The following is a 14553-nucleotide window of genomic DNA, read 5'->3' on the forward strand; positions in this document are numbered from 1 at the left end:
TCCCACTGTCTGAAACGCAAACACAGTCCAACACCACTGTCTGAAAACCACGCACGGTCCACTCCCACTGTCTGAAAACCACGCACAGTCCAATCCCACTGTCTGAAACCCCGACACAGTCCAGACCCACTGTCTGAAACCCCGACACAGTCCAATCCCACTGTCTGAAAGCTCGGCACAGTCCAGTCCCATTGTCTAAAACCCCGACACAGTCCAATCCCATTCTCTGAAACTCCGACACAGTCCAGTCCCACTGTATGAAACCCAGACACAGTCCAATCCCACTGTCTGAATCCCGAACACAGTGCACTCTCACTGTCTGAAACCCCGACACAGTCCAGTCCCACTGTATGAAACCCCGATACAGTCCAGTCCCACTGTCTGAAACGCCGACACAGTGCAGTCCCACTGTCTGAAGCCCCGACACAGTCCTATCCCACTGTCTGAAACCCCGAAGCAGTCCAGTCCCACTGTCTGAAATGCCGACACAGTCCAGTGCCACTGTCTGATGCCCCGAAACAGTCCAGTGCCACTGTCTGAAGCTCCGACACAGTCCAGTCCCACTGTCTGAAACCCCGACACAGTGCAGTCTCATTGACTGAAACCCCAACACAATCCAATCCCACTGTCTGAAACCCCGATACAGTCCAGTCCCACTGTCTGAAACGCCGACACAGTGCAGTCCCACTGTCTGAAGCCCCGACACAGTCCTATCCCTCTGTCTGAAACCCCGACACAGTGCAGTGCCACTGTCTGAAACCCCGACACAGTCCAGTCCCACTGTCTGAAAACCAGACACAATCCAACACCACTGTCTGAAAACCACGCACAGTCCACTCCCACTGTCTGAAAACCCGACGCAGTCCAGTCCCACTGACTGAAAAACACGCACAGTCCAATCCCACTGTCTGAAAACCAGACACATTCCAATCCCACTGTCTGAAACCTCGACACAGACCAGTGCCACTGTCTGAAACCCCGACACAGTCCAGTCCCACAGTCTGAAAGGCAACACAGTCTAATCCCACTGTCTGAAACCCCGACACAGTCCAGTCCCACTGTCTGAAACCTCGACACAGTCCAGTGCCACTGTCTGAAACCCCGACACAGTCAGGTCCCACAGTCTGAAAGGCAACACAGTCTAATCCCACTGTCTGAAACCCCGACACAGTCCAGTCCCACTGTCTGAAACCTTGACAGAGTCCAGTGCCACTGTCTGAAACCCCGACACAGTCCAGTCCCACTGTCTGAAAACCCGACGCAGTCCAGTCCCACTGTCTGAAACCCCGACACAGTCCAGTCCCACTGTCTGAAATGCCGACACAGTCCAGTGCCACTGACTGATGCCCCGACACAGTCCAGTCCCACTGTCTGAAATGCCGACACAGTCCAGTCCCACAGTCTGAAACCCCGACACAATCCAATCCCACTGACTGAAACCCCGACACAGTCCAGTCCCACAGTCTGAAAGCCAACACAGTCCAGTGCCACTGTCTGAAATGCCGACATAGTCCAGTGTCACTGTCTGATGCCCCGACACAGTCCAGTCCAACTGTCTGAAATGCCAACACAGTCCAGTGCCACTGTCTGATGCCCTGACACAGTCCAGTCCCACTGTCTGAAATGCCGACACAGTCCAGTGCCACTGTCTGATGCCCCGACACAATCCAATCCCACTGACTGAAACCCCGACACAGTCCAGCCCCACTGTCTGAAACCCGGACACGGTCCAGTCCCACTGTCTGAAACCCCGACACAGTCCAGTCCCACTGTCTGAAACCCCAACACAATCAAGTCCCACTGTCCGAAACCCCGACACAGTCGAATCCCGCTGTCTGAAACCCCGACACAGTCCAGTCCCACTGTCAGAAACCCCGACACAGTCCAGTCCCACTGTCAGAAACCCCGACACAGTCCAGTCCCACTGTCTGAAAACCAGACACAGTCCAGTCGCACTGACTGAAACCCCGACACAGTCCAGTCCCACTGTCTGAAACCCCGACACAGTCCAGTCCCACTGTCTGAAACCCCGACACAATCAAGACCCACTGTCTGAAAACCCGACACTGTCCAGTCCCACTGTCTGAAACCCCGACACAATCAAAACCAACTGTCTGAAAACCCGACACAGTCCAGTCCCACTGTCTGAAACCCCGACACAGTCCAATCCCACTGTCTGAAACCCCGACACAATCCAATCCCACTGTCTGATACCCCGACACAGTGCACTCCCACTGTCTGAAACCCCGACACAGTCCAGTCCCACTGTCTGAAAACCCGACACAGTCCAATCCAACTGTCTGAAAGCCAACACAGTCCAATCCCACTGTCTGAAACCCCGACACAGTCCAATCCCACAAACCTCGACACAGACCAGTGCCACTGTCTGAAACCCCGACACAGTCCAGTCCCACAGTCTGAAAGGCAACACAGTCTAATCCCACTGTCTGAAACCCCGACACAGTACAGTCCCACTGTCTGAAACCTCGACACAGTCCAGTGCCACTGTCTGAAACCCCGACACAGTCAGGTCCCACAGTCTGAAAGGCAACACAGTCTAATCCCACTGTCTGAAACCCCGACACAGTCCAGTCCCACTGTCTGAAACCTCGACAGAGTCCAGTGCCACTGTCTGAAACCCCGACACAGTCCAGTCCCACTGTCTGAAAACCCGACACAGTCCAGTCCCACTGTCTGAAACCCCGACACAGTCCAGTCCCACTGTCTGAAACGCCGACACAGTCCAGTGCCACTGACTGATGCCCCGACACAGTCCAGTCCCACTGTCTGAAATGCCGACACAGTCCAGTCCCACAGTCTGAAACCCCGACACAATCCAATCCCACTGACTGAAACCCCGACACAGGCCAGTCCCACTGTCTGATGCCCCGACAGTCCAGTCCCACTGTCTGAAATGCCGACATAGTCCAGTGTCACTGTCTGATGCCCCGACACAGTCCAGTCCAACTGTCTGAAATGCCGACACAGTCCAGTGCCACTGTCTGATGCCCTGACACAGTCCAGTCCCACTGTCTGAAATGCCGACACAGTCCAGTGCCACTGTCTGATGCCCCGACACAATCCAATCCCACTGACTGAAACCCCGACACAGTCCAGTCCCACTGTCTGAAACCCGGACACGGTCCAGTCCCACTGTCTGAAACCCCGACACAATCAAGTCCCACTGTCCGAAACCCCGACACAGTCGAATCCCGCTGTCTGAAACCCCGACACAGTCCAGTCCCACTGTCTGAAACCCCGACACTGTCCAGTCCCACTGTATGAAACCCCGACACAGTCCAGTCCCACTGTCTGAAAACCCGACACAATCCACTCCCACTGTCTGAAACCCGAACACAGTCCAGTCCCACTGTATGAAACCCCGACACAGTCCAGTCCCACTGTCTGAAACCCCGACGCAGTCCAATTCCACTGTCGGAAAACCAGACACAGTCCAATTCCACTGCCTGAAAACCAGACACAGTCCAATCCCACTGTCTGAAAACCAGACACAGTCCAATTCCACTGTCTGAAAACCAGACACAGTCCAACACCACCGTCTGAAACCCCGACATAGTCCAGTCCCACTGTCTGAAACCCGGACACGGTCCAGTCCCACTGTCTGAAACACCGACACAATCAAGTCCCACTGTCCGAAACCCCGACACAGTCGAATCCCGCTGTCTGAAACCCCGACACAGTCCAGTCCCACTGTCAGAAACCCCGACACAGTCCAGTCCCACTGTCAGAAACCCCGACACTGTCCAGTCCCACTGTCTGAAAACCAGACACAGTCCAGTCGCACTGACTGAAACCCCGACACAGTCCAGTCCCACTGTCTGAAACCCCGACACAGTCCAGTCCCACTGTCTGAAACCCCGACACTGTCCAGTCCCACTGTATGAAACCCCGACACAGTCCAGTCCCACTGTCTGAAAACCCGACACAATCCACTCCCACTGTCTGAAACCCGAACACAGTCCAGTCCCACTGTATGAAACCCCGACACAGTCCAGTCCCACTGTCTGAAACCCCGACGCAGTCCAATTCCACTGTCGGAAAACCAGACACAGTCCAATTCCACTGCCTGAAAACCAGACACAGTCCAATCCCACTGTCTGAAAACCAGACACAGTCCAATTCCACTGTCTGAAAACCAGACACAGTCCAACACCACTGTCTGAAACCCCGACATAGTCCAGTCCCACTGTCTGAAACCCCGACACAGTCCAGTCCCACTGTCTGAAACCCCGACACAGTCCAATCCCACTGTCTGAAACCCCGACACAGTGTCGTGCCACTGTCTTAAAGCCCGACACAGTCCAATCCCACTGTCTGAAACGCAAACACAGTCCAACACCACTGTCTGAAAACCACGCACGGTCCACTCCCACTGTCTGAAAACCACGCACAGTCCAATCCCACTGTCTGAAACCCCGACACAGTCCAGACCCACTGTCTGAAACCCCGACACAGTCCAATCCCACTGTCTGAAAGCTCGGCACAGTCCAGTCCCATTGTCTAAAACCCCGACACAGTCCAATCCCATTCTCTGAAACTCCGACACAGTCCAGTCCCACTGTATGAAACCCAGACACAGTCCAATCCCACTGTCTGAATCCCGAACACAGTGCACTCTCACTGTCTGAAACCCCGACACAGTCCAGTCCCACTGTATGAAACCCCGATACAGTCCAGTCCCACTGTCTGAAACGCCGACACAGTGCAGTCCCACTGTCTGAAGCCCCGACACAGTCCTATCCCACTGTCTGAAACCCCGAAGCAGTCCAGTCCCACTGTCTGAAATGCCGACACAGTCCAGTGCCACTGTCTGATGCCCCGAAACAGTCCAGTGCCACTGTCTGAAGCTCCGACACAGTCCAGTCCCACTGTCTGAAACCCCGACACAGTGCAGTCTCATTGACTGAAACCCCAACACAATCCAATCCCACTGTCTGAAACCCCGATACAGTCCAGTCCCACTGTCTGAAACGCCGACACAGTGCAGTCCCACTGTCTGAAGCCCCGACACAGTCCTATCCCTCTGTCTGAAACCCCGACACAGTGCAGTGCCACTGTCTGAAACCCCGACACAGTCCAGTCCCACTGTCTGAAAACCAGACACAATCCAACACCACTGTCTGAAAACCACGCACAGTCCACTCCCACTGTCTGAAAACCCGACGCAGTCCAGTCCCACTGACTGAAAAACACGCACAGTCCAATCCCACTGTCTGAAAACCAGACACATTCCAATCCCACTGTCTGAAACCTCGACACAGACCAGTGCCACTGTCTGAAACCCCGACACAGTCCAGTCCCACAGTCTGAAAGGCAACACAGTCTAATCCCACTGTCTGAAACCCCGACACAGTCCAGTCCCACTGTCTGAAACCTCGACACAGTCCAGTGCCACTGTCTGAAACCCCGACACAGTCAGGTCCCACAGTCTGAAAGGCAACACAGTCTAATCCCACTGTCTGAAACCCCGACACAGTCCAGTCCCACTGTCTGAAACCTTGACAGAGTCCAGTGCCACTGTCTGAAACCCCGACACAGTCCAGTCCCACTGTCTGAAAACCCGACGCAGTCCAGTCCCACTGTCTGAAACCCCGACACAGTCCAGTCCCACTGTCTGAAATGCCGACACAGTCCAGTGCCACTGACTGATGCCCCGACACAGTCCAGTCCCACTGTCTGAAATGCCGACACAGTCCAGTCCCACAGTCTGAAACCCCGACACAATCCAATCCCACTGACTGAAACCCTGACACAGTCCAGTCCCACAGTCTGAAAGCCAACACAGTCCAGTGCCACTGTCTGAAATGCCGACATAGTCCAGTGTCACTGTCTGATGCCCCGACACAGTCCAGTCCAACTGTCTGAAATGCCAACACAGTCCAGTGCCACTGTCTGATGCCCTGACACAGTCCAGTCCCACTGTCTGAAATGCCGACACAGTCCAGTGCCACTGTCTGATGCCCCGACACAATCCAATCCCACTGACTGAAACCCCGACACAGTCCAGCCCCACTGTCTGAAACCCGGACACGGTCCAGTCCCACTGTCTGAAACCCCGACACAGTCCAGTCCCACTGTCTGAAACCCCAACACAATCAAGTCCCACTGTCCGAAACCCCGACACAGTCGAATCCCGCTGTCTGAAACCCCGACACAGTCCAGTCCCACTGTCAGAAACCCCGACACAGTCCAGTCCCACTGTCAGAAACCCCGACACAGTCCAGTCCCACTGTCTGAAAACCAGACACAGTCCAGTCGCACTGACTGAAACCCCGACACAGTCCAGTCCCACTGTCTGAAACCCCGACACAGTCCAGTCCCACTGTCTGAAACCCCGACACAATCAAGACCCACTGTCTGAAAACCCGACACTGTCCAGTCCCACTGTCTGAAACCCCGACACAATCAAAACCAACTGTCTGAAAACCCGACACAGTCCAGTCCCACTGTCTGAAACCCCGACACAGTCCAATCCCACTGTCTGAAACCCCGACACAATCCAATCCCACTGTCTGATACCCCGACACAGTGCACTCCCACTGTCTGAAACCCCGACACAGTCCAGTCCCACTGTCTGAAAACCCGACACAGTCCAATCCAACTGTCTGAAAGCCAACACAGTCCAATCCCACTGTCTGAAACCCCGACACAGTCCAATCCCACAAACCTCGACACAGACCAGTGCCACTGTCTGAAACCCCGACACAGTCCAGTCCCACAGTCTGAAAGGCAACACAGTCTAATCCCACTGTCTGAAACCCCGACACAGTACAGTCCCACTGTCTGAAACCTCGACACAGTCCAGTGCCACTGTCTGAAACCCCGACACAGTCAGGTCCCACAGTCTGAAAGGCAACACAGTCTAATCCCACTGTCTGAAACCCCGACACAGTCCAGTCCCACTGTCTGAAACCTCGACACAGACCAGTGCCACTGTCTGAAACCCCGACACAGTCCAGTCCCACTGTCTGAAACGCCGACACAGTCCAGTGCCACTGACTGATGCCCCGACACAGTCCAGTCCCACTGTCTGAAACGCCGACACAGTCCAGTGCCACTGACTGATGCCCCGACACAGTCCAGTCCCACTGTCTGAAATGCCGACACAGTCCAGTCCCACAGTCTGAAACCCCGACACAATCCAATCCCACTGACTGAAACCCCGACACAGTCCAGTCCCACTGTCTGATGCCCCGACAGTCCAGTCCCACTGTCTGAAATGCCGACATAGTCCAGTGTCACTGTCTGATGCCCCGACACAGTCCAGTCCAACTGTCTGAAATGCCGACACAGTCCAGTGCCACTGTCTGATGCCCTGACACAGTCCAGTCCCACTGTCTGAAATGCCGACACAGTCCAGTGCCACTGTCTGATGCCCCGACACAATCCAATCCCACTGACTGAAACCCCGACACAGTCCAGTCCCACTGTCTGAAACCCGGACACGGTCCAGTCCCACTGTCTGAAACCCCGACACAATCAAGTCCCACTGTCCGAAACCCCGACACTGTCCAGTCCCACTGTCTGAAACCCCGACACTGTCCAGTCCCACTGTATGAAACCCCGACACAGTCCAGTCCCACTGTCTGAAAACCCGACACAATCCACTCCCACTGTCTGAAACCCGAACACAGTCCAGTCCCACTGTATGAAACCCCGACACAGTCCAGTCCCACTGTCTGAAACCCCGACGCAGTCCAATTCCACTGTCGGAAAACCAGACACAGTCCAATTCCACTGCCTGAAAACCAGAGACAGTCCAATCCCACTGTCTGAAAACCAGACACAGTCCAATTCCACTGTCTGAAAACCAGACACAGTCCAATTCCACTGTCTGAAAACCAGACACAGTCCAACACCACCGTCTGAAACCCCGACATAGTCCAGTCCCACTGTCTGAAACCCCGACACAGTCCAGTCCCACTGTCTGAAACCCCGACACAGTCCAATCCCACTGTCTGAAACCCCGACACAGTGTCGTGCCACTGTCTTAAAGCCCGACACAGTCCAATCCCACTGTCTGAAACGCAAACACAGTCCAACACCACTGTCTGAAAACCACGCACGGTCCACTCCCACTGTCTGAAAACCACGCACAGTCCAATCCCACTGTCTGAAACCCCGACACAGTCCAGTCCCACAGTCTGAAAGCCAACACAGTCCAGTGCCACTGTCTGAAATGCCGACATAGTCCAGTATCACTGTCTGATGCCCTGACACAGTCCAGTCCCACTGTCTGAAATGCCGACACAGTCCAGTGCCACTGTCTGATGCCCCGACACAATCCAATCCCACTGACTGAAACCCCGACACAGTCCAGCCCCACTGTCTGAAACCCGGACACGGTCCAGTCCCACTGTCTGAAACCCCGACACAGTCCAGTCCCACTGTCTGAAACCCCAACACAATCAAGTCCCACTGTCCGAAACCCCGACACAGTCGAATCCCGCTGTCTGAAACCCCGACACAGTCCAGTCCCACTGTCAGAAACCCCGACACAGTCCAGTCCCACTGTCAGAAACCCCGACACAGTCCAGTCCCACTGTCTGAAAACCAGACACAGTCCAGTCGCACTGACTGAAACCCCGACACAGTCCAGTCCCACTGTCTGAAACCCCGACACAGTCCAGTCCCACTGTCTGAAACCCCGACACAATCAAGACCCACTGTCTGAAAACCCGACACTGTCCAGTCCCACTGTCTGAAACCCCGACACAATCAAAACCAACTGTCTGAAAACCCGACGCAGTCCAGTCCCACTGTCTGAAACCCCGACACAGTCCAATCCCACTGTCTGAAACCCCGACACAATCCAATCCCACTGTCTGATACCCCGACACAGTGCACTCCCACTGTCTGAAACCCCGACACAGTCCAGTCCCACTGTCTGAAAACCCGACACAGTCCAATCCAACTGTCTGAAAGCCAACACAGTCCAATCCCACTGTCTGAAACCCCGACACATTCCAATCCCACTGTCTGAAACCTCGACACAGACCAGTGCCACTGTCTGAAACCCCGACACAGTCCAGTCCCACAGTCTGAAAGGCAACACAGTCTAATCCCACTGTCTGAAACCCCGACACAGTCCAGTCCCACTGTCTGAAACCTCGACACAGTCCAGTGCCACTGTCTGAAACCCCGACACAGTCAGGTCCCACAGTCTGAAAGGCAACACAGTCTAATCCCACTGTCTGAAACCCCGACACAGTCCAGTCCCACTGTCTGAAACCTTGACAGAGTCCAGTGCCACTGTCTGAAACCCCGACACAGTCCAGTCCCACTGTCTGAAAACCCGACGCAGTCCAGTCCCACTGTCTGAAACCCCGACACAGTCCAGTCCCACTGTCTGAAACGCCGACACAGTCCAGTGCCACTGACTGATGCCCCGACACAGTCCAGTCCCACTGTCTGAAATGCCGACACAGTCCAGTCCCACAGTCTGAAACCCCGACACAATCCAATCCCACTGACTGAAACCCCGACACAGTCCAGTCCCACAGTCTGAAAGCCAACACAGTCCAGTGCCACTGTCTGAAATGCCGACATAGTCCAGTGTCACTGTCTGATGCCCCGACACAGTCCAGTCCAACTGTCTGAAATGCCAACACAGTCCAGTGCCACTGTCTGATGCCCTGACACAGTCCAGTCCCACTGTCTGAAATGCCGACACAGTCCAGTGCCACTGTCTGATGCCCCGACACAATCCAATCCCACTGACTGAAACCCCGACACAGTCCAGCCCCACTGTCTGAAACCCGGACACGGTCCAGTCCCACTGTCTGAAACCCCGACACAGTCCAGTCCCACTGTCTGAAACCCCAACACAATCAAGTCCCACTGTCCGAAACCCCGACACAGTCGAATCCCGCTGTCTGAAACCCCGACACAGTCCAGTCCCACTGTCAGAAACCCCGACACAGTCCAGTCCCACTGTCAGAAACCCCGACACAGTCCAGTCCCACTGTCTGAAAACCAGACACAGTCCAGTCGCACTGACTGAAACCCCGACACAGTCCAGTCCCACTGTCTGAAACCCCGACACAGTCCAGTCCCACTGTCTGAAACCCCGACACAATCAAGACCCACTGTCTGAAAACCCGACACTGTCCAGTCCCACTGTCTGAAACCCCGACACAATCAAAACCAACTGTCTGAAAACCCGACACAGTCCAGTCCCACTGTCTGAAACCCCGACACAGTCCAATCCCACTGTCTGAAACACCGACACAATCCAATCCCACTGTCTGATACCCCGACACAGTGCACTCCCACTGTCTGAAACCCCGACACAGTCCAGTCCCACTGTCTGAAAACCCGACACAGTCCAATCCAACTGTCTGAAAGCCAACACAGTCCAATCCCACTGTCTGAAACCCCGACACAGACCAATCCCACAAACCTCGACACAGACCAGTGCCACTGTCTGAAACCCCGACACAGTCCAGTCCCACAGTCTGAAAGGCAACACAGTCTAATCCCACTGTCTGAAACCCCGACACAGTACAGTCCCACTGTCTGAAACCTCGACACAGTCCAGTGCCACTGTCTGAAACCCCGACACAGTCAGGTCCCACAGTCTGAAAGGCAACACAGTCTAATCCCACTGTCTGAAACCCCGACACAGTCCACTCCCACTGTCTGAAACCTCGACAGAGTCCAGTGCCACTGTCTGAAACCCCGACACAGTCCAGTCCCACTGTCTGAAAACCCGACGCAGTCCAGTCCCACTGTCTGAAACCCCGACACAGTCCAGTCCCACTGTCTGAAACGCCGACACAGTCCAGTGCCACTGACTGATGCCCCGACACAGTCCAGTCCCACTGTCTGAAATGCCGACACAGTCCAGTCCCACAGTCTGAAACCCCGACACAATCCAATCCCACTGACTGAAACCCCGACACAGTCCAGTCCCACTGTCTGATGCCCCGACAGTCCAGTCCCACTGTCTGAAATGCCGACATAGTCCAGTGTCACTGTCTGATGCCCCGACACAGTCCAGTCCAACTGTCTGAAATGCCGACACAGTCCAGTGCCACTGTCTGATGCCCTGACACAGTCCAGTCCCACTGTCTGAAATGCCGACACAGTCCAGTGCCACTGTCTGATGCCCCGACACAATCCAATCCCACTGACTGAAACCCCGACACAGTCCAGTCCCACTGTCTGAAACCCGGACACGGTCCAGTCCCACTGTCTGAAACCCCGACACAATCAAGTCCCACTGTCCGAAACCCCGACACAGTCGAATCCCGCTGTCTGAAACCCTGACACAGTCCAGTCCCACTGTCAGAAACCCCGACACAGTCCAGTCCCACTGTCAGAAACCCCGACACTGTCCAGTCCCACTGTCTGAAAACCAGACACAGTCCAGTCGCACTGACTGAAACCCCGACACAGTCCAGTCCCACTGTCTGAAACCCCGACACAGTCCAGTCCCACTGTCTGAAACCCCGACACTGTCCAGTCCCACTGTATGAAACCCCGACACAGTCCAGTCCCACTGTCTGAAAACCCGACACAATCCACTCCCACTGTCTGAAACCCGAACACAGTCCAGTCCCACTGTATGAAACCCCGACACAGTCCAGTCCCACTGTCTGAAACCCCGACGCAGTCCAATTCCACTGTCGGAAAACCAGACACAGTCCAATTCCACTGCCTGAAAACCAGACACAGTCCAATCCCGCTGTCTGAAAACCAGACACAGTCCAATTCCACTGTCTGAAAACCAGACACAGTCCAACACCACCGTCTGAAACCCCGACATAGTCCAGTCCCACTGTCTGAAACCCCGACACAGTCCAGTCCCACTGTCTGAAACCCCGACACAGTCCAATCCCACTGTCTGAAACCCCGACACAGTGTCGTGCCACTGTCTTAAAGCCCGACACAGTCCAATCCCACTGTCTGAAACGCAAACACAGTCCAACACCACTGTCTGAAAACCACGCACGGTCCACTCCCACTGTCTGAAAACCACGCACAGTCCAATCCCACTGTCTGAAACCCCGACACAGTCCAGTCCCACAGTCTGAAAGCCAACACAGTCCAGTGCCACTGTCTGAAATGCCGACATAGTCCAGTGTCACTGTCTGATGCCCTGACACAGTCCAGTCCCACTGTCTGAAATGCCGACACAGTCCAGTGCCACTGTCTGATGCCCCGACACAATCCAATCCCACTGACTGAAACCCCGACACAGTCCAGCCCCACTGTCTGAAACCCGGACACGGTCCAGTCCCACTGTCTGAAACCCCGACACAGTCCAGTCCCACTGTCTGAAACCCCGACACAGTCCAGTCCCACTGTCAGAAACTCCAACACAGTCCAGTCCCACTGTCAGAAACCCCGACACAGTCCAGTCCCACTGTCTGAAAACCAGACACAGTCCAGTCGCACTGACTGAAACCCCGACACAGTCCAGTCCCACTGTCTGAAACCCCGACACAGTCCAGTCCCACTGTCTGAAACCCCGACACAATCAAGACCCACTGTCTGAAAACCCGACACTGTCCAGTCCCACTGTCTGAAACCCCGACACAATCAAAACCAACTGTCTGAAAACCCGACACAGTCCAGTCCCACTGTCTGAAACCCCGACACAGTCCAATCCCACTGTCTGAAACCCCGACACAATCCAATCCCACTGTCTGATACCCCGACACAGTGCACTCCCACTGTCTGAAACCCCGACACAGTCCAGTCCCACTGTCTGAAAACCCGACACAGTCCAATCCAACTGTCTGAAAGCCAACACAGTCCAATCCCACTGTCTGAAACCCCGACACATTCCAATCCCACTGTCTGAAACCTCGACACAGACCAGTGCCACTGTCTGAAACCCCGACACAGTCCAGTCCCACAGTCTGAAAGGCAACACAGTCTAATCCCACTGTCTGAAACCCCGACACAGTCCAGTCCCACTGTCTGAAACCTCGACACAGTCCAGTGCCACTGTCTGAAACCCCGACACAGTCAGGTCCCACAGTCTGAAAGGCAACACAGTCTAATCCCACTGTCTGAAACCCCGACACAGTCCAGTCCCACTGTCTGAAACCTTGACAGAGTCCAGTGCCACTGTCTGAAACCCCGACACAGTCCAGTCCCACTGTCTGAAAACCCGACGCAGTCCAGTCCCACTGTCTGAAACCCCGACACAGTCCAGTCCCACTGTCTGAAACGCCGACACAGTCCAGTGCCACTGACTGATGCCCCGACACAGTCCAGTCCCACTGTCTGAAATGCCGACACAGTCCAGTCCCACAGTCTGAAACCCCGACACAATCCAATCCCACTGACTGAAACCCCGACACAGTCCAGTCCCACAGTCTGAAAGCCAACACAGTCCAGTGCCACTGTCTGAAATGCCGACATAGTCCAGTGTCACTGTCTGATGCCCCGACACAGTCCAGTCCAACTGTCTGAAATGCCAACACAGTCCAGTGCCACTGTCTGATGCCCTGACACAGTCCAGTCCCACTGTCTGAAATGCCGACACAGTCCAGTGCCACTGTCTGATGCCCCGACACAATCCAATCCCACTGACTGAAACCCCGACACAGTCCAGCCCCACTGTCTGAAACCCGGACACGGTCCAGTCCCACTGTCTGAAACCCCGACACAGTCCAGTCCCACTGTCTGAAACCCCAACACAATCAAGTCCCACTGTCCGAAACCCCGACACAGTCGAATCCCGCTGTCTGAAACCCCGACACAGTCCAGTCCCACTGTCAGAAACCCCGACACAGTCCAGTCCCACTGTCAGAAACCCCGACACAATCAAGACCCACTGTCTGAAAACCAGACACAGTCCAGTCGCACTGACTGAAACCCCGACAGTCCAGTCCCACTGTCTGAAACCCCGACACAGTCCAGTCCCACTGTCTGAAACCCCGACACAATCAAGACCCACTGTCTGAAAACCCGACACTGTCCAGTCCCACTGTCTGAAACCCCGACACAATCAAAACCAACTGTCTGAAAACCCGACACAGTCCAGTCCCACTGTCTGAAACCCCGACACAGTCCAGTCCCACTGTCTGAAAACCCGACACAGTCCAATCCAACTGTCTGAAAGCCAACACAGTCCAATCCCACTGTCTGAAACCCCGACACAGTCCAATCCCACAAACCTCGACACAGACCAGTGCCACTGTCTGAAACCCCGACACAGTCCAGTCCCACAGTCTGAAAGGCAACACAGTCTAATCCCACTGTCTGAAACCCCGACACAGTACAGTCCCACTGTCTGAAACCTCGACACAGTCCAGTGCCACTGTCTGAAACCCCGACACAGTCAGGTCCCACAGTCTGAAAGGCAACACAGTCTAATCCCACTGTCTGAAACCCCGACACAGTCCAGTCCCACTGTCTGAAACCTCGACAGAGTCCAGTGCCACTGTCTGAAACCCCGACACAGTCCAGTCCCACTGTCTGAAAACCCGACGCAGTCCAGTCCCACTGTCTGAAACCCCGACACAGTCCAGTCCCACTGTCTGAAACGCCGACACAGTCCAGTGCCACTGACTG

This window comes from Hypanus sabinus, chromosome 9 (genome assembly GCF_030144855.1).
Source record: "Hypanus sabinus isolate sHypSab1 chromosome 9, sHypSab1.hap1, whole genome shotgun sequence".
NCBI lineage: Eukaryota > Metazoa > Chordata > Chondrichthyes > Myliobatiformes > Dasyatidae > Hypanus > Hypanus sabinus.